Source organism: Phasianus colchicus, chromosome 3 (genome assembly GCF_987193195.1).
Source record: "Phasianus colchicus chromosome 3, bPhaCol1.hap1.1, whole genome shotgun sequence".
Taxonomy (NCBI): Eukaryota; Metazoa; Chordata; class Aves; order Galliformes; family Phasianidae; genus Phasianus; species Phasianus colchicus.
The window spans coordinates 85,943,617-85,969,717 of record NC_143438.1 but is presented as its reverse complement, the minus strand read 5'-3'; the positions used below and the strand labels follow the sequence as shown (position 1 = coordinate 85,969,717).

The following is a 26,101-nucleotide window of genomic DNA, read 5'->3' as shown; positions in this document are numbered from 1 at the left end:
AAACCAAAATGTTAAAATACATGCAGTTAAACAAAAGAAATTAACTTCCCTCTGAGACTGCCTCTCCCAGATCTGTGTTAGGCATACATATACATGTCATGTATCAGCCCTTAACTGTAAGCTATTTATTAATTATTTTATACAGCTATTTATTAAAATACAGTTGCTACCCCTGTGGGCTTATTGATTCATTAAAAAAAAAAAAAAAAAACAGCCAGGTGATTTGCAACAAAAATCAGCAACTACGCAGAAAAGAAGATCAGTGTATGCTACTTTTTCATATTCAGCTGTAACTAACTTTCCTCTTACAGACAATGTGTTTATCCTGGGCTGCCATTAGGGTTCACTGACCAAAATGACCAAATGATGAGCAGAGACAATATTTCTTTCAAGAGGCAGTCTGCTCCAGCAGGACGGAGGAGATTAGCAGAAAGATGTTAAGCAATAGGAAATGTTTAGAGAAGATAAGCAAGGGGGAAGGGTTCCTTGTATTGTACTGATCAAAGCGGTTAAGGTGATCCATGAATAGTGGCAGACACAAAAATCCTCCATGAAGCCTGAGGTAGACATAGAGATAGGATCCACAGAAGACTTGAAATAGCTTTGCAAGTAAGGGGAGATTAAGGTAAAGCTTATATTCAGGAGACCCTAGAACTGAGGTTTCACATTTGAGCATATGAGCAATGGGAATGTTCAGCCAGTGGGGCCTCCTCAGTATTTCCCGAGTTTCAAGTACATGGGAGACTCAAAAGCCCCCAAATCCAAAACAGTGGGGCAGCAACAACCCTGAATGAGCCAAGCTCTTGTTACACTATTCATTGTGCAACCAGCTGCAGCCACAGAGCTCAGTGCTGATCCTGCAGGAATTTAAGCCCAGGAGTAATCCCATTTAAATGAATGGGATTATGCCTCAGAAGTGTAGAGTTAAGCATATGTGTACTCATTTGCTGGAGCAGGCCGTGGGCAGTATACTTTCAGAGTGCTGGGTCTGCAGCAACATTCTGCATGTGTTCATCAGAGTGCTTCCCATTCATCAAGCAGGATGGCTCTGGAGCGAGCATTGAGGTCTCTAAAGAATACCCCCAAACTGAGGGAAGTCATGCAGTGATTCATCTAGTGGCACCCTTTCCTCTGAGTCAGTCCTGAACAAAAGTCTCAGCCCATCTTAAAGATGGGAAAGTGCTGTTGGATGTGCCGTCCCCCGGAGGAGATGGAAAACAAACATCCTGCCTGTGACTGCCACTTAAGGTCTCAGCAGCTCTCTCAGAATTCAGTTTTTATCCCTAGTGTTTCTGGCCAAAATCCAGCTGCTGTAATTTCAACTTTCTGGTTCACACTTCCCACGTGGGCTCCTGTTCTCTCACAGCTTCATCTGGACTTCTGAACACCAATAAGCAGTTACTGCAGCTCTGATGGATGAGGAAAATGCCTCTGGATACACAACAGATGACCTGGGATTAATCAGAGAATGAGCGTGATGTGAAGAAATAACACTACTAACCTCACTTGCACTGAGTACTGCTTTGGTTTACATTAAAATCAGATATTGCTCAGCACACTTGCTTCCAGCAAAATTGCACCCCGGCATTCACTGATGTTGAAATAACTACACGCTACATATAACAAGTTCCATTTAATCCCCTAAAAATGGTATAGCATCTTGCATGAGTAACACAGGTATTATGTTCTCCTGCTCATGAATATAAGAGGGAAATTTCTCTGCTGCATTTTGTTGTCAGCATGCACAATACTTGGGAGGCTTCTGTTTCTGGGAACTGGCCAGCCTCCTTCAGTGCTCCGAAGTCAACAACACCATCATTTGATGCCCTTTTGCACAGCCCTACTTAAGCATCAGGATGTCCTCTGGAGGAAAATCTCAGATAAGGAATCAGTCTCTTAAGTCGTAGTTTATCTGAAGTTAAGGAACTCATGGCTTCCTTCCTTTTGCCTGTTTTCTGCAGCCCTCTTATAAATTTTCACCACATTTCTTAGATTAGGAATGCTCTGACGAACTCTCCTCATATTATTAATTATTATTACGAGCTCATGAGAGTCCTCTTAATCAGAGAGAATATCCCAAATGACAAAGCTTTGACGGGACTACTTCTAGCTTTTGCTTTACTCCAGTGATGAAGGTAAATATTTGTATTGATTCAAAAACAATTCCTGAAAGCGTAAATCATTTGGATGTGGTGCTCAGGGACATGATTTAGTGGAGGGTTGTTAGAGTTAGGGTAGTATGGTAGTTAGGTTGTGGTTGGTCTCGATGATCTTCAAGGTCTTTTCCAACCTGAGCAATTCTACGATTCTATGATAAATAGATATAAAAATTCTGACAACAAAAGCTGACATTAAGTAGTTAGGGATAGAGAACAGCTAATAGGAAGTCCCTGCTGTTCTACATGTACTATAGCTCGACATTCAATCGCTGTCACATTATTTTCTTATCGCAGATTGTTCTACATGGCATCATAGGATCAGACATCTGACAGGCCTAAAGAAGCCTTCTAGAATAGACCAGACATTAAAGATTTGCCTCTGTTGTAAGAAGTGAACAATGTTCACAAAAGTTATATGCATTTCTATGTAGTAAAATAGTTTCACAGACAGTCATTACCAATGTCAACTTTGTGTATCATTTTGTTTTGAAATTTCCAACATCCCCATCTCTACAAGTCCTTGAAAAAACGTCCTTTTTTACACATTCCATACATAAATGTATGGAAGTGCTGAATATCATGTGTTTAAAATGAATGGGGGTTGATGTTAATTTGTTATGTTAACAAAAAACAGTTTGGCATTTCCACATGCAATTTGACTATGTTAATAGTCTACAATCTATCAAGCCAAGAAATGACAGAAGTAACTTCTTAACTATATAAAAGTGTCAGGGATTTTGCTAATGTATTTTCTTCAGAAGAGAGATAACTCACACTTCCATCTGGATCCCACTCAGCTGCTGCAAAATAGCAGCATCAGCAACTAGAACAGCAGAAACAGCAGTCAGAGTTCAGGTCCCAGTGCCATCCTGTTGTTTCTGTGGGAACAAGGAAAATGATACTGGAAAAATACAGCAGAATGCACCAGGAAGAGGTATTACGCTTGGCTGTGAAGCTCTTTCTTAAGTAACCGCTGGAGATTTTCACTTTCTTTTCTTTTATTTTGGTAATCAGACATGATCTATGATTCTGTTAGCACTTTGCATGTCAAATGGAAGATACACACCAGAGAAAGACTGGGATGCAGATTCCTGAGCTGTGGTCTATAGCACACTGGTGAGCTCACTGTTCTGTGGTATGCTGGCTTTCATCCTGCATTTCACCTGGGAGGAACAGAGCCAAAAGAAGGAGGAGATGAGATCAACAGCAAAAGCAGAAACCATGATCAACTTTTACGAGTAGGTCAATACCTATATTCCTCTAAAGATCCCTTAAAGAGAAGCATAAGTGCTTTTTCAGTGTGCTTTTCCATGTAATGTAAATTGCCACAGGGATGTTACATGATGACTCGGAGGATAAGTGGCCATAAGGCAATTTCTTTGTTGAGATGTGGAGCTCATCACAGAAAAGCTGGAAAACACCTGTAGGCGTGGGAATAACTTTCTGCTCTTACTGGGATAAGAAAAAACCCTGGACATGGCACAGGATTTTCAAGGTCCCAGCATGCAGCATGTATTTCTATCTGTTCTCTGAAAGGCCTTTTTAATTTTTTCCACAGATGAGGAAATTGATGTAGATGCTAGCAGAAGAAAAAAACACTAAACCACACAGTTAAGGTGGCCCACAGTGAAGAGAAACTGAGTAATATTAGCAAAGTGAGGCAATGAAATGTGTGAAATTCAAGTTTATGCATAATGAAACTGCATTATGAAATGCAGTGCTAGATTTGGCTTCTGATGCACCAAGCTATTTTTTCCAATGACCATGTTTGTCATTTGCCCATGAATATAATTAAAAGCACAGAACTAAGAGGATTCGGATTGCTAACCTGATCACAGAAGTTGAGGAAGAGTTTCCTGCTGACTCCAGGGGCCTTTGGGTGATGATTTTTGCAGGGAGCACTACTGATTACTAAAATAGTCTCCACCACATCAAAATCCAGAGTAAATTAGTTTGCTAAATGGCATCTACTTGTGTCACATTTTCTACATTAGCTGTCTGTCTGAGGCTGATCTATTTTAAATAGCTATTTCTTCATGGAAGTTTAAAAGCTTGAGTCATTCCAGATGATGAAGTTAGAGGGAAAACTCCCTCTCCACCCCCTCTCCCCACCTCCATGTTCCATCCATTAAAAAAACTTGAAGTTTGACAGTAAAATGGTTTTTCAGACAGAGGTGTGCCTTTTGTCAGCTCTTTGAACACCAGCATAAATGTAGCCAAAACTAGGTTATAACAACTCAAATTGCCCAAAGTACTTTTGGTACATAGCATTTGCTGGGCACTTGTCTGAGAGCTGCAAAACTCACCTCTGTCAAAGGAAAATCAGGCATGATAGAAGGAACCAGGAACACATAACCAACAGGGATGGGAAGAAACTCAGTGGTCAAGATGGGGAAGAGATGGGTTTGTAACAGCTCTGCCTGCACAGCTCCAAGTGACAGGCCTACTCTTCTCTACAGTATGGCTATGAGTGTTCTACTGCATGCATCGAATCTACATTTATCAGTGCAGATTTTCACAGCCTTTACTTCCTCCCATGGCTTTTATTACCCAAGAAGGAATCATCTTGGAGAGGCAGCACAAAAAGCTGCAAACTAAAGGAGTGTGGGAGTGAGAGGGTTTACGTGTGCTTTGATTTCAAAGCTTTGGCCTGAAAAGAGATATTTGCATTAGCAGGCTACAGAAAAAGGATGATTTGCTGCACTGAAAAAGTTAGTAGCTCCTGCAACGTCAACACAGTTCATTGAAAGTTAGAAGAGAGGGGCGTGTTATTTTTAGGTGCTAAGTAATTCACATTTTGTATTTAAAATAAAATATTCAGCTGTATCATTATGAGTCATTTTTGCTCAGATAGTTTACTAAAATATTCTCCTTATGTAATGCTATCATCCAACTTACCTGGAATCTCTACTTTATTATAAAGTTAGCATACATGGGAAAGTCAACTGATATACTTGTAGTCTTAAGGCTAATAACAAAGCAAAACAATATTTCAGGCATAGTCACCATTAACAAGTTGTAAAATGTTGACTTCTCTAGCTATATTTTCAAATACTCTGTGTCTTCTCTATTATTGTTTTTCTTCTGCAGTTTATGGTCTGTATGCCTGCAGCCAGGAACATGTGTTTCCAATTATCTGAGCTTTCCAAACCAGCTTTGCATTCAATAGCAACTTCTTTTTTTAAGGTACAGCTCCTCCTCCTGCAGAAGTTAATATTCTTCTCCTTTTTCTCACAGCAAACAGCAGTGGGTCTTAATTCCAGGCCCATTTTAGAAATCATTTAATTTGGAGCTCCCCCAGACAAGAATGTATTTTTGTTTAAACTTCTTGTACATTTTATGAAACAAAACCAAGCTTTCATATTGAATGTATACAAAGTGCTGAAACGAGAAAGGGAAAACTGATGTCATCCAGGCTGCCCTACACACATTTTTCTCTAGTTTACTATACAGCAAAAAATCATTTGACCATTAGAGCAATAATGGTAAGAATGTCAGATAGCATCTCATGCTTATAGTACTTGCTTAGTCCTCACAAATCCCATTCCTGGAGCACCTGTCCAGCCTGTGTCCTGTAGCATATCTGAGTCATGCATTGTAAGGTCCTACATTGAGATAGTTCCCATTTGTCAGTGTAGAATTGAGACAAACACGTTTGTGCTTCTGTTTTGGCTTAGGGCTCTAGTTTACATTTGATGTTTCTGATCATCTGCATCACAGAGGTGCTAGTCTGCTCTCCAGCTTCAATCTGGTGGAAGACCACGGGCTCACCACCAAGAGAAATTCAGGCTCAAAGGTGTAAATTGAAATGTAGTCCCTGCTGACTGTGTGAACATAACCAACATAAAGCACATAAGTAGGAAATCAACCTAACCCTGAGGCATACTTCATAATGGTAAGAGACAGAGTTACCAAGGCAGAGTGTCCCCTGAGCAGGAGGTATGGGGTGATGTGTGGGGAGTGTGTTAGTGCATATCATTGGATCTGGTCCTGAGTTAGAAAGAAGTGAAAACATAACTGGACACAGAAGTATGGAAATAGCCTGAGGTTTGTGAACCTAAATGAAGCCTAGGTGAGGGGCCCAAGGCGAGAACAAGAAATTGAATTATTTAATATTCACTAAATAACTGCTGAACTCTTTAGCTCCTGAGAAGTGGGGAGGGAGGTGCTGGTCTCTGCTCAGTGATACTGGATGATAGGATGTGTGGGAGCTGTACAACGCTGCATCAGGGGGTTTCACACTGTGCATTTGGAAACATTTATGGTGAGGGTGCTCTAACTCTGAAACAGGCTTCCAAGTGCCTGTGAATGCCACAAAGCCTGTCAGTGTTCAGTGAACATTTAGATTATGCCCTTAATAACATGCTTCAACTTTTGGTTAGGTTTCACATAGGCAGTGATTACCTTTATAGGTCCCTTCCAGCTGAACTATTCTAAATTCCTGTCCATATAAACTGAATCTACTTCCATTGTAAGGAGAGATGACTGGAGAGGGGTAAGAAGTGAGAAACCACCAAAAACTTATTGACTCTGCTTGGCAGTTCCAGGTCCTAGAGAACAGGAAGTTTGGTTTGAAGGTGTGAGGCTGTTAGGAACAGATTATAAACCCTTGGCCTTTAGTCACTGAGTAACCAAAGATCAAACTGCAGTTCACTCATCTGACCTCCATGTGAGGAAAATTATGTATGTTCTCATTTGTATGAGAAGCACTGCATGAACACGTGATTGCTTGAGCACCTGGGATATAGCATCCTCCTTCTGAAGCATAAAGCCAGTGGGGTAGTGTATGCTGCAAAAATAATAATAATAATAATAAATGTAGAAAAGGAAGATATTTACCTCAAAAAGAGTCAACATATTGCTCAGCAGCAAACATGCTAACACAGCGGGTTGCAGAATGGGATGTACAGGACCCAGAAGGAGACTTAATTCATGCATATGCAATTAATGTATAGCCCTCCTCCACACGTGTGCTATATAGCCCTAAAACAGACGTGCAGCCAGTATAGTACACATCAGTGTTTGAAATTGCAGCAGAGTACAGATGAGACAGAGGTATGTGTTTCCAAATGAGCCAGGACGTACAGGTCAGCCAGCAAATACCCGCAGTGGGAAAGTGAGTGAGATGAAGGAAGCCACTGCCTCCTGCAGACCTGAAGGCATCTCACTTAAGAGCACATGACCAGCCAGAAGAGTGAAGCAATAGGATGAGCAGGGAAATGAGACATCTACAGAACGTGTTCCTCCTTCAGAGAAGTGCTGCAGTCCTTCCATAACAGTAATGATGGTCATCAACTATTTCCAAACAAAAGCTATAATTGGAAATTATTTTCCTGTGGCCTTTCCTTTTCCAGATCCTACTGACATTCACTAGGTTAATAGTCTTATACCCAGTCTGTGCTGTATACAGATATACAGTGTTTGTAGCATGTGAAATTTGTACTGTTTATAGAAGTGTTGACTCTCACATCTCTGTGACGAGCCTCATGGCACCCATCCATACTTTTAAATGTACAGCTCGTGATAATAAGAGTTTTACAGTATTTTTAGGACTAATTTCATGTTGTCTCTCCTCTCCATTCCTAAAAAAAATATGCTTGAAATTGTAGATCATATGACTTCCAAAGGCTCAGATCATGATAAATTTATATTTCTGTTTTTAAGAATTCTCTAATTGCTAAACCAGTCCTGTGATCATCTGGGGCTTTGTCACAGAGTTTATTCACAAGTTCACATGACATGTTTGTCATTTTTATGGATATAAGAAAAAAGTCATTTGCAGTGAGCTTGGTGAGGCACTGGAACAGGTTACCTAGAGAGGTGGTGGATGCTTCATCTCTGGAGACTTTAAAGGTCAGGCTGGATGGGGCACTGAGCAACACTTTCCAGCTGAGCATGTCACTCTTCACTGCAGAGGCGCTGGACTAGATGGCCTTTAAGAGTCCCTTCCAACTCTAAGTATTCTATGATTCTAGAAATTTCCTGCCACAAATCAATGACAACATACTGAGGAGATATCTTTTTCACCAGTGTTTAGAATTGAAGCTGAGGAAAGCATTGGAGGCAAAGTGAGAGCAGCTCAAGTCTGATGAAGTGCTCATGGTATCCAAAATATCCTAACATGGCCCTTTCAGCACAGCTGCCAGCCTGGAGACCTATAGAGAACAATGCAGAGTGACAGTCAAAAATTCAGATATCAGCTTTTTACTCATACAGCAGCGTTTAATTGCTACTGGTATGTGTGATGTATAATTCAAATACTATCTCAGTATTATCTGGAATTTCCACATAGAGTAAACGATGGAACCAGCAGCCATGTTCACACTGTGAGGGCATATGTATGTGAAAGCTGTTTTCCTCAGTACCTTTTGTTGATTATATTCTATTCTGAGCAGAACTGATTAAAAAGAGGTGTGGGATTTTGTGAATTTGGCTTCAGTATCCCCTATGTCACTTTGGAAAACCATAACTAGGGGAAAAAAGGCAGACTGTGAAAAAATTCCCCCTTTTTTGTCATTACAGCAAAGAAGGAAGAATGAAAAGGAAAGGGGAAAAAAAAAATGCTTCCATCTTTCTTTTTTTTCCTATGAGAAAGAAAACTATAAAAACATAAAAAAAACAATTGAAAATGAAGTGCACACAGTCTTCATGCATTGGTACAGCCTATGCTAACCACCATGGGTCAAGTGCTTCTTGTCAAGGCAGTTTCTAATTCCTGGACCTTCTTCTAATGTCAAGAGGTACTGTTTGCCTAATAAATGTGCAAACGTTGTTAAACCTGTTAGAACAGAGCTTCTGCTATATTTCACTGAATGAACAGTGGGAAAAACAGCAATGTCTGTTGTTTAATGTAAGAACACGTGGCTTGCTGCTGGATGAAGGGGCATGGTGCCTTGGTGGGTGCAGAAGTGTCACCAAGGATGCAGATCTTGGAGTAAAGCTCCTTGACTGCTTGTTTAGGAAGGAGCAGACCGTAATGAAATCAGCAGGGATCTCCAAGCAAACATGTTCAAATTGAACGACAGCTCAATTGAACAGCCAATAGTATCTAACCAAGCTAATTACTGAAGTTTTGTGAGAAAAATAGTGTTTATAGGTTATGGGAAGCTGTGTCAGTATTAGTGAAATCCTTTTAGTTAGCATTTTCTAACCATTTGTTCTAATGTTTGGTAAGACAACTGTGTGTTGTAAATCCTCCTGGGGCCCTCAATACAAGAAAGACAGGGAGCTGTTGGAGAGAGTCCAGAGGAGAGCCACAAAGATGATCAGGGGGCTGGAGCACCTCCCCTATGAAGACAGGCTGAGGGAGCTGGGCTTGTTCAGCCTGGAGAAAAGGCTGCAGGGTGACCTCATTGCAGCCTTTCATTCAGTACCTAAAGGGAGCCTACAAACAGGAGGGGAATCAACTCTTTGAAAGGGTAGATAGCTGCAGGACAAGGGGAAATGTTTTTAAGTTGAGGGAAGATTTAGGTTGGATATCAGGGGGAAGTTCTTTACAGAGAGAGTGGTGAGGTGCTGGAACAGGCTGCCCAGAGAGGTTGTGGATGCTCCGTCCCTGGAGGTGTTCAAGGCTGGGTTGGATGGGGCCCTGGGCAGCCTGGTGTAGTATTAAATGTGGAGGTTGGTGGCCCTGCATTTGGCAGGGGGGTTGGAGATTCATGATCCTTGAGGTCCTTTCCAACCCTGGCCATTCTATTATTCTATGATTCTATGAAATACAGATAGAGTGTGAATGTGGACGTCAGTGGAATTGTGCTGCAGTATTTCTCTGGCACAGTTTCTGGTAGCTATCAAAAGATGTGGTATTTCTGAGTGCACAGGGAAAGTCCCCACTCAAAACAAAAAGTCAATTAGTTTCATGCAAATATATGAAGTCATTTTTCCAAGGGTATAAATCCTCTATGTGTCAGAAGGGTGAAGCTTTTTTTCTCCAAATGTTTTCATTGTTTTGCTGAAATCTTCTCCAAATCCAATTAGTAGGGTGGTAGAAGTTAAATAACCGATCTTTGTTTCCACTCTATATTGAAGAAATTTCACAACTCCTTATAATGATAAGGTTTGTGGTAGAAATATGAAAAATAACAGAGCTTCGGGCTTTGCAGGTTAATGATAATTCATCCACAAGCATTTTTCTCACAATCTCAGTTATAATTTCCTGTGCTTTATCTTTCACATACATCGCTAAACTCTTTTAATCTTTAATGAACTGATTTGTCTTAATTCGGTAGCTGTAGAGTTCTTTGTTGAAACAGTGAGAATTTCACTCTCTGCTGTTGGTCTACAGAAAGTTATAGCCTGGGGAAACACAAGCAGTGAGCAGGAAGCTCAGCTGCTGTGGATGCATTAAGGGAGGTTTTTTCAGTTTAAGAGCAAGCATCTCCACATCTGCATCGGGTAAAGCCACTGCCTTTTTTCTCAGGTGATAGTGGAGATTTTGCAGCTGCTGTGCCCTCTCTGGAATCCCCATTGACTTTTTTAGTTTCGATAACTGTTGGCCTGAGTTTGAAGTTTTCTCTCTACTCTGTTTCTGCCAAATATTTCTGTATGGTTTGTTTCAGATTACTTTTTTTGTTGTTTTAGTTTTGCTCTTCTACCTACCACATCCCTTTTCTCCTTTTCACTAAGGTACAATACCATACAACACAGCTTTTCAAGAGGTATTTGTCATCAAATGATTCTTTTCACAGTAAGCACAAACTTTTGTCAACCTGTTCTTTACTAGGGAAACAAAATGGTAACCGCTTTTTGTGGTTCTGCATGAAAGCTGTTGGAACTTTTTAATAAACTGATAGATGCTCACTGAACATAACAAAGAATTTTTTTCCCACTTGGAAATTTTTCAAGACAAAAGCCAGTTCTGCAGCAGGCACTTGCTCTTCTGCTCACAGCCCACTGAAGGTAGCTGGAGGACGCTGGGCTTTTAATTATTGCTTTATCCCTCTCACCTTGACCTAACTGTGTCCTGGCAGGGAATGTTTGCCTACCTTTAACTGATTTACAGCAGATGTTAGTGGTAATAAATTATATCCCACTTCCCCCAGCTCTTTATTTTATTTTATTTTTTTTTTTTCTCCCTAGTACTGCTTGAATGTTTTCAAATGAAAAGTCTCTTCAACTTAAAAAGGCAATTTCTTAAAATATATATTTTGGGGCTTTATAATTATTTTCTGCTTTTTTTCCCAGTTAAATTGAAAACAAAGCCAGTGCTTTGTTCTTTTTCTCTGTTTTTATTTTCCTTTTGCTACTGGAAAGAGTGGCAATAAAAGGAGATTACAATGGGAAAGGTGAAAAGAAGTGACAACAGAAGAACTTCTATGGAAATAAATGCAGGGGTTGGCCTCCACCAGCAGCCTCACACATCCTAGAAAATAGTGGGAGAACAACTAGGAATGACAGGAAATGACCTGGAAGTCATGTCCTGACTCAGAACTGGGCTGGAGACCAGAGGATACAGGAGGCAGAGATGTCTCAAAATCCTGTTTCCACCCCAGTTTCACTGCCAGGTTCCCCACAGTATCACCTGGCCCATAAAAAACCTATCGCAACAGAGCAGGTGAGATTTCCAAACTTGGCCACTTTCAGGGAGCGCCGTAACCAATGCCTGTGGAATCCTCATCCTGAAAACAACCAGAGGCTTTGTTTTGGGTTTTGAAATCCCTATGGACTCCAATGGGACAACTCTCATGTAAATTTTATTTTATGAATTACATTTGTGGGAGTGAAGGGTCGATTCTTCACCTGTCTATCTTTAGGTCACTGATTTGCACAGAGAGGCACTCAAGAAATTTGTGGATGTGGCACTGAGGGACATGGGTTAGTGGGCATGGTGGGAATGGGCTGACAGTTGGACTAGATGATCTTAACGATATTTTCCAACCTTAATGATTCTATTATTCTATTTTGATAGGAAGTGCTATTGCTTTCCCTTATTGTTGTAGCTGATAAAGAGTTTTACATTCGTAGTTTAACCAAGGTAGATTATGTAAATAAATAAAGCAGGTAAAAGAAAAAGCAAAGAAAAAAAAAAAGTGATGTTCTTAATGTTACGGAGTGAACCAGAAGACACAAAGAGCCAAACCCACAATCCAGAAACAAGCAACCGAACACGTTTCATCTTAATTTTTCTAAGGACTGTGCAGCTTGATCTTAAATTTCTTGACAACATGAGAGTTTTCAAACTCCCCTCCTCCTTTAAGACCTCCCTAATTTTGGGGGTGCTCTTCCCTCCCCTGCATCAGCCCTACAGTAAATCATCACTGGGACCCTCCAGTGTCTCCCAGACAGGCACATCAATCTTCTGTTACAACCAAAGAGAGAGAGAGAAAGCAGAGGGAGAAGTAAAACCGGTTCAGGAGTCCCAGGTTGACAGCACACAAATGTGTGTGTGCACCCTGAGTGCAACATCACCCCCAGAGGAAGAAACCCTACCTAAAAATCACTATGTAGGCATAAAGAGAGGAAACTATCTCCACCAGGATGTGAGGCAGCAAGGGGAGGGCTGGGAGCCCCTGGGGCAGCTCAGTGTCTCCAGGCACTGCAGCCAGGACTGCAGCCCGCCACGGGCAGCCGAAGGGTTAACTGGAGAGGCAGCACGTTAGCTGTATCTGTGGAGATTATGGCGTGTTTATCCAGTGTTCAGATTTCCTGTCTGAGTGTTTGGGTTTCCTGAAATCCTTGCTATCAGCCCAAGTGCTGTCCACCGAGCAGACCCTTTTTCTCTTTTTTTTTTTTTTGTTGTTAGAAAAAAACTTCCTTTTTTTTTTTTTTTTCACTTTGCTCACATGGTTGGCTTTCCTTCCTGCTCTCTTTCCAGTTGTAGTGCCTGTGTCTGCTCACCGGTCAGGACATTTATGGATGCAGAGCAACACCCTTAGCCTGCAGAACTCTGGGCTCACCGTGCACTGGATTTCCCCTCTTTGTCGTTTTTTTACTTTGGACTTTTATTTTATTTCATCTTTTTCTTTTTGGTGGAAATAAAACCCGAAGAAACATGGTCTTTTCCAGGAAACCATGGGAGAATATTTTTTAGTCTGAGATGGAATAATGGCCTTAAGTCTGAGGAGCACATCTGGCATGGGAATTCAGCCTGCACACATCCCGGTGAGTCGCAGGCATGGGCTGGGAGGGTGCTGGGTGCCGTGCAGGACAAAGGCTGAGTGGGACTGCAGAGTTGCAAAAAGCAGATGGGTGAAGCTGAAGGGAAAACGTTTTCAAAAGGAATCACTGAAGTCCATTTTTCATTCCTAAAATGCACGTTGCTCTACAGCCTAGATAACATACAGGTAAGCTTTACATATCAGGCCAGATTCTATCAGTCCTTACCCATGTAAGTAACTTTTATTCACATAGAAAACCTCAGTGACTTTAGGAAGAACTCTATAAGAAAAGTATTGCAGCATTAGGGCCACATGTAGTAAATTGCAACCTCTGTAAAAACAATCTTAAAGAGAATTTTACGAGCAGTATTGTGTGCTTCCTTGGTATTTCATGTTTTATTCTTGATCCACTTTTAAATTTTACAAAAAACTCATGTTGCAACTATTTATCCTATTGTCTCTTAACTAAGTTTGCAGTAGGGCTGGAAGTGTATTTCATGCAGCAGTGTGCCGGGAGGCCAGAAAGGGGCTTTCGCTGTAGGAGGGAAAACGCTGAGTGCTGTGCTGCCCTAGCTGGAAAGTTGCATTCAAACACTGGGCTTAGCTGAGGTTTTAACTTCATTTTCAAAATGTGAGAGCCCTTGGCAGCATTACTGCTAGCCTGAGGTGTTCTCAGTTAAACCATGGCCATGAGCGCGATGCTTTCACTGGTATCAAAATCAGTGAAGCATTGAAAAGAAAGAAGAATCTTCTTTTCAGACCTCTTTGGAGCAGATTTCATTGCCAGCACTCATGGAAGCATTGTGGCAGGATGATGTGGAAGATAAAGCATCATCACTGCTGCAGCTTCTCTTGTGTCCCTTAGCTGGAGGCCATGCTTCTGCTACATATTCCTGAGCTGCTCCCCAGACCTGATGTAGGGATTTGGTTCTCTAATTTCAGGGGAAAACTCGATTCAGAAATTGCTTATATACTGAGAAACATCTATAGGGAAAACAGCTTTTATTTTAGTCCTGATTTTCATTAGACTACTGAAAATGTCCTGACCTGTAGCATATAATATACTACATGTAGTGATGCATACTTGAAAGACTTTAATACTTTTTTTTTTTTTGGTTTAATGGAAGAGAATACCTTATTTTTTCATACCAACAAAGAAAAGGAACCATTTTCCTAATTCTTTCCAAAGCTTCCAATGTTGAAGTTTTAAACTTAATAATTATCTGGTGTGGCAGATTTCTGCACAATCCTTTAAATGTGTTCTTGCTGCTTTTTTATAGGATTTTCTTCAGAATCTGCTGAAGGTTTGTGTGAGACCAGTCTGGCCAAACCCATGTCTTTTTTTGCCTGCAAGCCTTCAGGAATTTAATTATTAACATGGGGCAACACTGAAACTGATGGTATTTCATGCATTGAAATGTTGGTTTCTGCTGTGTACATAGGTGGGTACACTCAGTGTAGGGAACTGATCTCCCCAAAATGAGAGAGAGGGCAATGAACTCTTTACCTGAGTTCGACCAGACCTAGTGCCCAAGGCTGCAACTGAAGTGGCTAGAGCATGTCTCAAAGATGGCGTAATGGCCAAAGCACCATTAAACATCAGTTAAGTGCAGAAAACTGCACTGATGAGGACAGAAGGGGAAATGTAAAGACTTCTATAGGTCTTCCCAACTCTAGGTCTGGTAATGTGGTTGGCTGACAGATGAGCAGAAGCTTTGGAATTGGCTCAATTGGTTTTTCCCTCCTTTTTGCAGGACAGTCAGAGCTTTCTGGTTTAAGTCAGGTTGGAAATGCTGTGGGAACAGTTTCTCTGGTGGTATTTTGGTATTTCCTCTTCTGTTCACGCCCAGACCAGGAAGTGTAGAAGCACAACCTTCAGCTCATTGTGTGCAGGTTTCTTTTTATAAATGTGAATTCTCTTTCCTCCTTCCCCTCCGCTTTTTTTTTTTTTTTTTTTTTCTCCTCCTAATAGCCCTTACAAAGGTTTAAGTCTTGCTTTGATTTAGACTGTGGGATTTTTTGTATCTCTTTACATATCTATACCAAGCATTAAACTGTTCCCTGATAAATGATTATCACATTAGTTTGAACCATCTAAATGCAATATTTCCACCTCAGCTCTCCACGCCCACAGATTCCTGTCTCAGTGTTCCTCAGCAGCTCTTTCTATGTTTCTGCTGCCATTAATTCCCATACCTTCAGCAGGATGAGGTCTGACTGGACATGAATATTTATCTGCTCAGTTGCCAATAGATAAAGGTGTCAAAAAGCAACTTTTTGATAACCAACCACACCATTAAACTTCCTAAGATTAGATATGTCCTGTTCTTTCTTTTCTCCTTCTTCTTCCCTCTCTGCATCACTGAGGAGGTTTAGCTGATGCACCTTTCCTCCAAATCTCCAATACATTCACCATCACAGCTGCTGGCCCTTCTGCCTTTTGTACTGTTGTTGGCATGTGCAAATAAACAGTTATGACAGGAATAGAGTCCTGCACAGCTAACTTCAAGCATGTGGTGATGTTTCTTTGCTCAGAGATAAATGGACCAGAGGAACTAAGCCTCTTTCCCTGAAATTGTGAGGTTCTAACTCCTTCTTTTCATGTTATTTTCTGGAAAAAAAAAAAAAAAAAAAAAGAATACAATTTTGTTTCTTACCATAGCAAGTAGAGCAAGTAGATCACTCTTCCAGATACCTTGTAGGGTGTTTAATCAGCCATTATAAACAAAAACAAATTTTATGACAGAATCATAGAATCGTTTCAGTTGGAAGGGACCCTTAAAGGTCACTTAGTCCAACTCCCCTGCTATGAACAGAGACACCTACAAGTCGATCAGGTTGCTCAGAGCCCTATACTGCCTGACCTTGAGTGTCTCCAACTGTGGGGCATCCATCTCTATGGGCAACCTGCTCCACCCTTTTTGTAAAAAAACTTCTTCCTTATAACCACTCTAAATCTCTCCTCTTTTAGTTTGAAACCATTTCCCCTGTTCTGTCACAGCAGACCCTGCTAAAGAGTCTGCCCCCTTCTTTCTTATAGCCTCCTTTAGGTAATGAAAGGCCACTGAGGAGGATCTTGAAGTTACATGGTGAAATAATTATCTGTATTTACATTTGACTCTGCTCTCATAAGTACTACATGGAACAGATATGTCAATCACATTCGAAAGCTGTCTCAATATGGCACTTAGTGTGTAAGACAATTCCTTCAGTGACGATCTCAAAAATATGAGGAAATACAAGCAGAGAGCACTTTCATTAAATAATTCTATAAATCAAGAAGACCTAAGTAGAGTCAATGGAATTGCAAGAATTTTAGAGCTATAGGCTTGTTTGGAGTATTGGTTTTCCCCTTGCCCTTGGCGTTAAAGTTCTCTCTTGGGCTTTGGGTTGCTGCAATACAGAGGGTACCAGATGAAGAAGGAAGCACTCTTTGTCTCATTATCGAGGCACTAATTAGTGCGAGGATGGGGAGCAGCAGGGCTCAGCCTGGACTGCGTACCATACCAAAGCTCTTTGCTTGGTTCCACTAAACCACAAAGCCTGGCTGAGCCTTCCCTGAGACACAGCGATGTTTTCCCCACATCCTCCCCTATCGAAAGGCTGGAGTTAACAAAACCCATCTGCCTCTGTGAGTCAGCAGAAAAGTATTCGACTTTTATAAGAGTTAAGGGATATGGGATAGGGCAATGTCAAAGTGCAGAAGTCTTCCCCCAGCTTTGGGTTCACACAGCATGCACGGGGAGGAGGTCGTATTTTCTGTTACCATTCACCAGGCAGGATGATTTACACCAGATTGACGATGCAACCCCTAGTGTTCAGGGCCAGGGCTGTCAAACAAGTCTCTTCTCATCAGCAGGAAATGCGAACAAATGGGAAAATGCCAACAAGCAGCACGCACCCCAGCGCAGTGGCTGTGAGCAGCTTGGAGAAGTCAGAAAAAGCTTGATTTTATTCTCGTCAAAATTGAAAAGAGGAAGCCCCCCAACCTCCTCTTCTGTCCCCTTTGCTACCACCCTGGTTCAAGCAAGTCAATCTGTAGGTAGTTGTGTGGGGGGTTGTTCCCAGTGGTTAACCACAGAACAATTTGAAGCATGTGGCTAACTCTGAAGAAACTGCAGTGGTAGTAGAGAGAGTGGGGGGCTGCAGCAGGAAGCCCTGTACACCCCGCAGCACAAGGATGAAAACAAAACAAAACTTGTACATCGTCAAGCCTCCCTGCCGTCACTGCACGGCAGCACTGGGCAGATGTCTTTATTGGTGTGCTGGGCAAAGCACCCAGCAGGACACGTGAGGCAGAGAAAAGAGGTGTCAACCAAGGGGACAGCATTTCAACCCTCAGCTTTCACAAATAAAGCAGGGGAAAAAATAACAAGTTGGAAGCCTTTGAGGTGAAGCAGAGCACTCTTAGGAGCATTGGGTGATCTTCAAGAGAAGTGCAGGGCTGGAGGACAAGCAAGGTGGCACTGAGGAGGGGCAGCAAGGGGTATGCTGTAGGTTGGGGTGGTGAAAATGCTTCAGTGGAGCTCTGTTTCACAAAAACTGAATGCTTGGGGCAGAGAGGAAGTGCTGGAGGAAGGATGTGCACAGAGGAGATGGGAGCAGTTGAGTGTGTAGTGGAAAGTGGCTCTTTGTCTGCATGGTGTCACAGCACAGTCTTGGGAGTGCGTAACAGCCAGTCTTAAAAGATTTGGTGCTTAAAGAAACCAATACAACTTAAAGTTGCTGCACTTCCACACCAGAGATCTCTGTGAGACACTCCGTGAGTGTTTTGTAGCTCCCTAAAGATCATGGGCTTTTAATTTCCATTCATTTGCATTGTACCCCCAGTCTACAGTTAGGGTGGTGAGGCGCTGGCACAGGCTGCCCAGAGAAGCTGTGCATGTCCCATCTCTGGAGGTGTTCAAGGCCAGGTTGAGGCCCTGGGCAGCCTGGTCTGGTGGATGGCAACCCTGTCAAAGGCAGCGGGTAGGGACGAGATGATCTTTGAGATCCCCTCCAACCTAAGCCATCATATAATTCTATATAAAGAAGGACCTCTCTTTGAATACAAACGTACATATTTCCAAGTGATACTTGTGCAAATAATGTAGTGCAAGTAATCTTCACCTAACTGCAAGCCTCATTTGTAATTCAGCAAGTAAAAATAACACATTTGTACCATCACCAGAATCACCCTTAACTTAAGAAGTAAAATAGCATTTCAATTCAAGCCCTAAGGCCATTTATTCAATCTGCTTTGGAGAAAGGGGAAAAAAAAAAAACAAAAAACACCACCACCACCACCAAAAAAAAACCTTGCTAGCCTGTTACATTAACTGGAGCAGTGGCTTTGTGGCATGAGGGTGGGGTGAGATGGCATCCGGAAGCCAAACTGTGTCCCCAGGGTCCTGGGAGAGCCTACAACTGCGTGCTCTTTGTCATTCATATTCACTACTCTGGGGAGAAAAGAAATCAGCTGTTAGTGGTCAAACCACAGCCCACTCTCTTCTCATTCATCCTGTAGTAGCCAGAAGGGAGCAGGCAAGTGAGAAATGAGAGACACTCAGCTGAGGTGCTCCTCAGCACTACTGGGTCAGAAAGAGGAAGATGTCTCCTGTCAAGGCTGATGCAGCTGCATGCTTTTTTTCATGCAGTTGGCCAAATGCATAGAAATCAATTTTATTCTGGTCAGAACTGCCAGCCAGAGTCAGTAGAAGGTTTCAGGCACTAGGACAAGTCTTATGTTATCGAGATTCAGTGTAACACCAAGGACTTAGCATCATACTATGGTCCTGTATCAGAACATAAAACTGCCCAAGCCAATGCTTCAGGACTCTGTCCCAGTACTGGCTAAAAACTTATGCATACGAAGCAAGAGCTAAGCAGGACTATATGCAGTGATATTTCCCCAGATGACAATCCCAGTTTCCCAGAACCTTGCCTGAAGGACCTCTGGAGTCAGAGATTGTACTTACATTGTACTTATCCAGATAGACACTGGCAACATGGATTTGTGTTATTTTTCCCTTAAACTCACAGACATTTTTAGCATCCATGAAAAAACTTGTTTGAGTTCAACATGCAATTATACACATTCAGGAAGAAATTTTGTCTTGAACTTACAGCTGTTAAATCACTACTAACAGTCAGGGTCCAATCTTTATCTCCTACCTGATTTATAGTACTACTACAAAGCGAGTTTTGTGGAAATATTCCAGATTTATTTGTGAGTAAATAAGATCTATGCCAGCACTGTGGAGTGCATAGATTTATTTTATCTAATTTAGAGTGTGACTATATTGCTGCTTTCCTTCTGCTTTCCAATCCAAGTTGTTTAATAATCACACAAATTAGCATACTTACTGATATAATCATTTACCTAATGGTACATTTCCCATAAATTGTGGAATACTGCAATCTCTGCTGGTGTGAGGATACTGCCTTCATCCATCTGATAGTGGCAGGTTATAGTTGCACATCCTTTAATAATTATTTCAGCAGGTGTCCTTTTATTGCTGTTCATAATTAGTAGCTGAGTACTTAGTAAGACTTGTTAGGATCAGAAATTCCTACAGTCCAGAATTTATCTATATTCATGAATAAAGAAAATCTCTGCCTTGACAATTTCTGGAGATATTTTATTAAGACTAATGGGTACTGTAATTATATATCGAATGTACAGTCTTTAAATTATCAGCCACCAAGGCAGAATTTTGATCTCACACTTGTTCTGGATTGGTGTCATAATCTGAATCCTGATTTAATCAATGGTGTCAGACAAAGTCTTAGATCTCATTGTTCATTTCTACTTTATCTTCTTGCTTTCTGTGTTGATGAAGTTGTGGTTGAGAAGGAGCCACATGTTCACGTGTTGAATCTACTTGTGGCACAGGATCATCTGTAGCTGGAACTGGACTCAGACAGATCTAATTTGCTTACCATTGAGAATATCAGATTTAAAGTGAAGGACTAAGGATTAAAAGGCACAGCAAGTCATGTTTGCTTCTGTGTCCTAGAGCCACATGACAATCTACCTGGCTCCTGGTCTGAGCTAGAGAAATCACCTGGCTGTTGGGATTTATCTTTTTCTTCCCAGAGCTCCTGGGAAGCTTAGAATAGTAATTATACTGTTACCTCTATGAGGTAGTAGATGCATGTATGCATATGATTGTAAACTCTTGTGCTTCAACCCTTTTTATACCTTCAAGTGCAAAGAATAGCCTGGCTGTGAGAATGCTCTTCATCCAAATCCCTCCCTGCTCCATGGATCATTTCTAAGGCTGCTTTTCACCATTTTAAATCTGATTCCTTTCCCAAAAAAGACAGAAGAAGCCCTAGGTCCTAAGCAGCTCCTTCTCAGGGCTGGTTTATGCAATAGGCTCATGCCGTGAGTCATACTGGGGCTTCCCAAGCAAAGTTGGTCAATCTCTGCAGCTTGAGTAAGAGAGCTGGGTTTACAGACGAATGCCAATGATAGATCTGTTCATTAGGCAGAGGGGACATAACCCCAATCTGTGGCTAAAACAGGAAATCTTAGACAAGTCTTAGACTTGAATGATGCTGGATGGTGTACAAATTCTCATTTAGAAGAATAGAAGATAATCTTCTTGTTGTCCTTGAGTTCTGAGAAAAAAAAAAAAAAAGAAAGAAAAAAGAAAAGGAACTTAAATCACAGAAAATGTTGAAATGGAGTTTAAATCATGTGTCAATGAGAAATCATGTGTTAATTAGAAATGTAGCATTTGTAGTCTAATCTCTGCTCACAAGGTTGGGGCAACTGCACCACATGTGTATGTGCCCTTCTGTGACTTTGAGACCTTTCAGTCAATTCTGATGGAGGAACAAAGAACCTGAGTGCTCCTACATATTTTGTGACAACAGGCAGATGGAAATATACAGTCTGCGACCCCTGGCTACCTCCCCCCTAAGAAAAAAGCCGCCTCTATGCAAGAAATAAAAAAGAAAAAAGAGAAAACTTCCATGGGACTGTGCTCATCTGTGCTGGCTGCCAGTAAAGTGGTCACATTTTGTTTAGACAAGTGGTACCATAAGACTTTCCTTTGTAGATAAAAGCTTAAATCAGTAACTTTCAGAAACTGGCTGCCTAAAATTCAGAGCCTCAGATCATACCAAAGTCGTGAATAAATTATTTCAATGTTCTTTTGAAAGTGAGGTCAAGTATTTCAGCTCAGTAATGAGGATTTCAGCAGACAAGGGCACTTCCTCTTGAGTTTCCCAGTGCAGAACAATATGGCTCAGTCTTGAACTGCAGAACATTTGTTTTTATAATCCAAATCCTTCCTAAATTGAAATCATCAGCTGGGCCAGATCACTGAAGATAAGTGAATTTGTGCCTTGGAGACCCTTGGATCCCTCCAGAATGTGAACTTAGAAAGAAAAGCAACAGAAAACCCCAGAAGGCACACTTGAGTGTTTTTACTCCTTAGCGCCTCCAGCTATCTGCAACTTAGTTTACTAGATTTAGCAGGAGATGAGAGGTGGTCACGAAAACCAGAACTGTGCAGCCTCATCCAGCTCTCACTCCAGATGCAAACTGCAGGCGGTTTTGGTCTGATTCCTACAGACAGAAGAAAGGAGGGTGACAGTGACCAGGAAGCATCTCTATGAACCCTGGCAACACCCTCTGATTTTGACTGCAGTTGTCACGAGAAAATGTGTTTCTGTTTTGTCCTTTCCTGTGTGTGTCAAAAACAAATAAGATATTTGTTGGGATTTCTTCCTGAGGAGGAAATAGGTTCATTCTTGAATGCACTAGGCAGATCAGGTTCTTTCAACAAACGGAAGATACATATGTGGAATTTCAACATTTTTAATCCTTCCCAGGATATATATTCAACATTAATTGTGTCTGTTACTGTGCTGGTATTGCAACAAACAGTAGATCTAGTAGATATAAAGAAACCTAGCCTAATTTATGCTGTTAATGTAGTCTTTCTCAGAAGCAGAAGCTATTAACAATATCATAATTTCCCTCACAGACACTATTTTTAACTGGGGAAGAGTTCTCTCAGAAGAGTAATAGGCTTATATCTATGTAGTATTTTCCCAATCAAGAGAAAGAGTTGCTTGAGGATCTGAGCAACTACTTTAAGTAATAATGAACATAGAGCTTGGCAGTAAATCATAATGTACAATAAAATTAAAAAAAAAAAAAAATTGGCTGGGGATTAATGACTGGAATGTGAGTTACTGAATTAAATTGGTTCAGATGTTCCCCGGAAAAATCTGAGTTAGATTCATGATGCTCTTTGGTTTTTGTTTTTTTGCAATGGAAGATTTAGCTTCATTGCTTCAGAACTACTAACAGTTTCTAGACCTTGTAGAAGGCTCTTAGCGGCCAGGTCTTGATCAAGCATGGCACAAACAGAACTCAGAGCCTCCACAGTTTCATTATCTGTTAGTGTATGATAGACAACATTAGATATTTATAAGATATTAGAGGCTTATTTGGTCCCTCCATCCAAGGGCCCCCTGGATTGCTGAAGACTGCAGTCAAAGACTGGTTGTGCCATTCATGGTCATTGGTGGCTCAGGTGGCTTTTCAATGGGCTTTCTCTGAGAATCTGCTTTCAAGTGTCCAGACTTCCTTTGGCTCCAAGCTAATGTTTGGCTTGGTATTTCAGTCCCAGATTTGTTCATGACTCTAATCCCGAGCAACAAAATATTTATGCTTCTAACACAGTTCACTGAAGAGGCAGACTTAAAACTCTAAGCCAGGAACTGGAATTGAATCTTCCAGTTGGTGTTGGTGGCTTTTTTTAATTAGAGATGTCTGTTCTTTTGTCAAGATCCAGACTCAGTTCATGAATATAATGGAGGAAGGAAATCAAAGCTGCGTAAGTCACTGGCTGTGTTAGAGATATCAAATCTTTTTCTCCAGTTAATTAATATCGTTTGCTGACCCGAAAGTGAAGCAGGTCTATAACCTGGAAGATAAAAAGGCTCAGTCAGGAGGTGCAGTGCTGGAGGTACTGCACATCTGCCTTCTCATCTGTTCTTGGGCACCTGGCAGCAGTGCTTTAGTGGCTCTGCCTTATTCTCTGTTTCCTTAGGCTTCTGTAAAAAATGGACCTAACAACAGTTGCCTAGAGGCAGGAGAAGAAGAGAAAGGCTGCATTATTAAAATCCAGAATCTAACACCATTTTAAAATTCATCAAAGTTCTCAGATACAAATTCTCCCGAGATCAAGGACTTAGTCATCCCAGGTTTCTCCAGCTCATTTAGATAATTGTCCCTTGAAATAGTTGTCTTTATCTTCCCCTCTTTTTATTTTTTAACATTGGCACTTGGCAAGTATTCACTTAGCAGGCAGCTCAGCTCTACTGCTGCAGAAGAGCAGAAGAAACCTCAAGTTTCCCACCATGTACATCTGCAGTTTCTGCAGTGGGAAAAATGTGCACCACGTCCGAGTGCATACAAAATACTCATCTTTCTGTCACCCACTGACAAAGTAGCAATGCATCAGCCAATTAAACTAATTAATACATCGGTCAAATTTACTTCTCTGTGAAGTGGTTTATTAAGTAATAGGAAAGGCTTAGAGAGGTAATGCATGAGTTATTCAGTATTTTTAACTATCAGGGCCTAGTGAGACTAAGCCTTGATGCTTTCCTATCTTCCTGAAAGCTATGTGATTTGACTGCTTCTGTCTCAGCATAAATTCATGCTGTCACTAAAAAAAGCAGTACCAGCACAGTCATTTGAGCTGAGAAAGGAAACTGATACAAATGAAACTGAAAAACATGAGGTTTAATTTTCAGCTGCATCATTCTTCTCTCAGTAAAAATATCTAAATGCGTATTACAGCATATGATTTTACTGTATTTTATGTGTGAAATTTCTTCTAGACAAAAAAAAAAAAATCTAAGATCATTAAAAGTTCTCATCAGTTTGCTACTAGCAGGTATGGCAACATTTGTGGTAGCATACTCAACAGATAATATTATCATGGAATCATAGAACCATTTGAGTTGAAAGAAACCCTTAAAGGTCATCTCCAATGTACAGGAACATCTACAGCTAAATATTTCCTGGGGGCTTCCATTAAAAGATTATCATTTAATTTTTGTTGTTGTTGTTTTGGCACCTCTTCTTGAATGTAGGATGAGGGTTATAATCCTGTATCAGAGTATGGCTTGGGCAAAAATAAGAAAACCCTGCCACAATGCACTTGGGGCATGCAGCACCTTCAAGTAGGTGTTTACCACCGGGCACAGCTCCTCGCTCTCTCTTTTAGTCAGTAGAATGAAAGAGGCAGTTTAGGCTGTGATTCATCCAACCTTTGTAGATATCTCCTTTAGTATCTATATTTTAAACATCTGCTCTTCCAGCATGAGGTGAGCTGCAACCTATTTTCAGTAACTATAAAGGGAACCTGGGGAGAACAGCCCAGACAAAGGCACTTTGTCAGGGATGTCCCACTTCTGAAGTTTAAAAGTTGAGTCAGAGCTTACTGAAGTGGATGTAAAGAGCCTCATTTATATTGACTGAGTCTGGACCAAAATTTAAAGACTGTTTGGTAGCTTTGTTTGAGATAATTTCATTTTTCAAGCAGAGAACACATAAAATTACAAAGGACATGCTTATGGATCTGGTCATGTCTCAATATAGTTACAGATGTAGACATGAGGAACAAAATAATAGGATATTTAGGAACATCTTTGTGTTCTTGTTGAGGTTTCCATCTGCCTCATATTCCATAGAGATGTTTTAATAATTCTGTACTTGACAGCACTCAGCTGAAGTACAGAATGACCAGCAGCAGTGTCAGCTAAAGGATGTGATACTGCCATGGGGTTCATAAATTGGAAACTGGTACTACGTGGTACATGCCAAAGGGGAAGGCTGGAACAACCCAGCAGTTTGAAGGAGTTATCCTGCTCAAAGCCTGGCTACGTGCTTGAGACTGAGCTGAGCACCTGGAGCTCTGGTTCCTGGCTCAGCCACAGACTGTGTGGGACTTGTCTCTGGAGGAGAATAAGCAGCGATCATTTCAGGAGGAAATACATTCATTAAATGTGTGGAGTGTTCAGACAATACCAGACCAGATGAGTGCCTGAATAATCAACAGGCAGCAAGTTGTGTTCTCTGCTCTGCTTGGGAGCTCCCACCATAGGGCAGAAAAGCCACCATAGAGAGGATGTGGAGAATTCAGAGGCAGCAGATTTTTCATGCAGAGAGAAGTTGATTTTTAACACAGCTACCACAGGTTTAGTTGTTTCTGATTCATGTGGTATCTCTCTATTCTATAGATACATTCAGCAAGTCGCTGATGTTGAATTCAGCCCACCCTCAGTAGCTACTGAGAATGAATAGGGACAGTGACAAGAGGACTTTGATGTAGCATTCAGATTATATTATTTATCTATTACACATATACTCGGTACAGGATTGCTTTGCTGCAACCTTTTATGAAGTTAATCGTTAAACAGCTACCAATCTTGCAGAGTAGGTGGGAAACATCCTCATGTCATGAATTTCTCACAGGCTTCAGAAGCATGTTGCAAGTAACTCAAAATCTTGGACTGTGGATGGCAACTTTATCATCAAACATAAGAAAATGCCCTTCTGAGGATCAGTTGAAAGTTCTCCAGAGGTCTGAAGCTGAGATGCAGACATTCCGATTATCTGTTACCTCCACAAAATGAAAATTCTTCCCTGAGCCCAAGGAACAGCTGATGGATATTGTATGAAGTAATAAAAAGGTCACTCATAAGTGAATCCAAGGAGATTTAAGTCATAACACTATTATCCTGGAGCCTTTTATCAAATAACAAAAGACTGCCAGGACTGGAGAGTCCTTCAGTCCAAATACTTATACAAATCTCTATGTCATATACCTG

At 41.1% G+C, this 26,101-nt stretch overlaps 1 protein-coding gene across 4 annotated transcripts in view; it reads left to right on the top strand.

Annotated features, from left to right (window-relative positions):
- Nucleotides 1-26,101, top strand: part of ASAP1 (ArfGAP with SH3 domain, ankyrin repeat and PH domain 1) — a 166,529-nt gene that overhangs the window by 16,194 nt on the left and 124,234 nt on the right. For 2 of the 4 annotated variants that reach the window (XM_031591225.2, XM_090137991.1), the window contains exon 1: nt 13,130-13,259. The exons of 1 other annotated variant lie outside the window; for it this stretch is intronic. The gene's annotated coding sequence lies outside the window, so the exon portion shown is untranslated. Of the gene's footprint in view, nt 1-13,129; nt 13,260-26,101 lie in introns of those variants that run through there. One more of the 4 variants, XM_031591224.2, reaches the window with a different exon arrangement.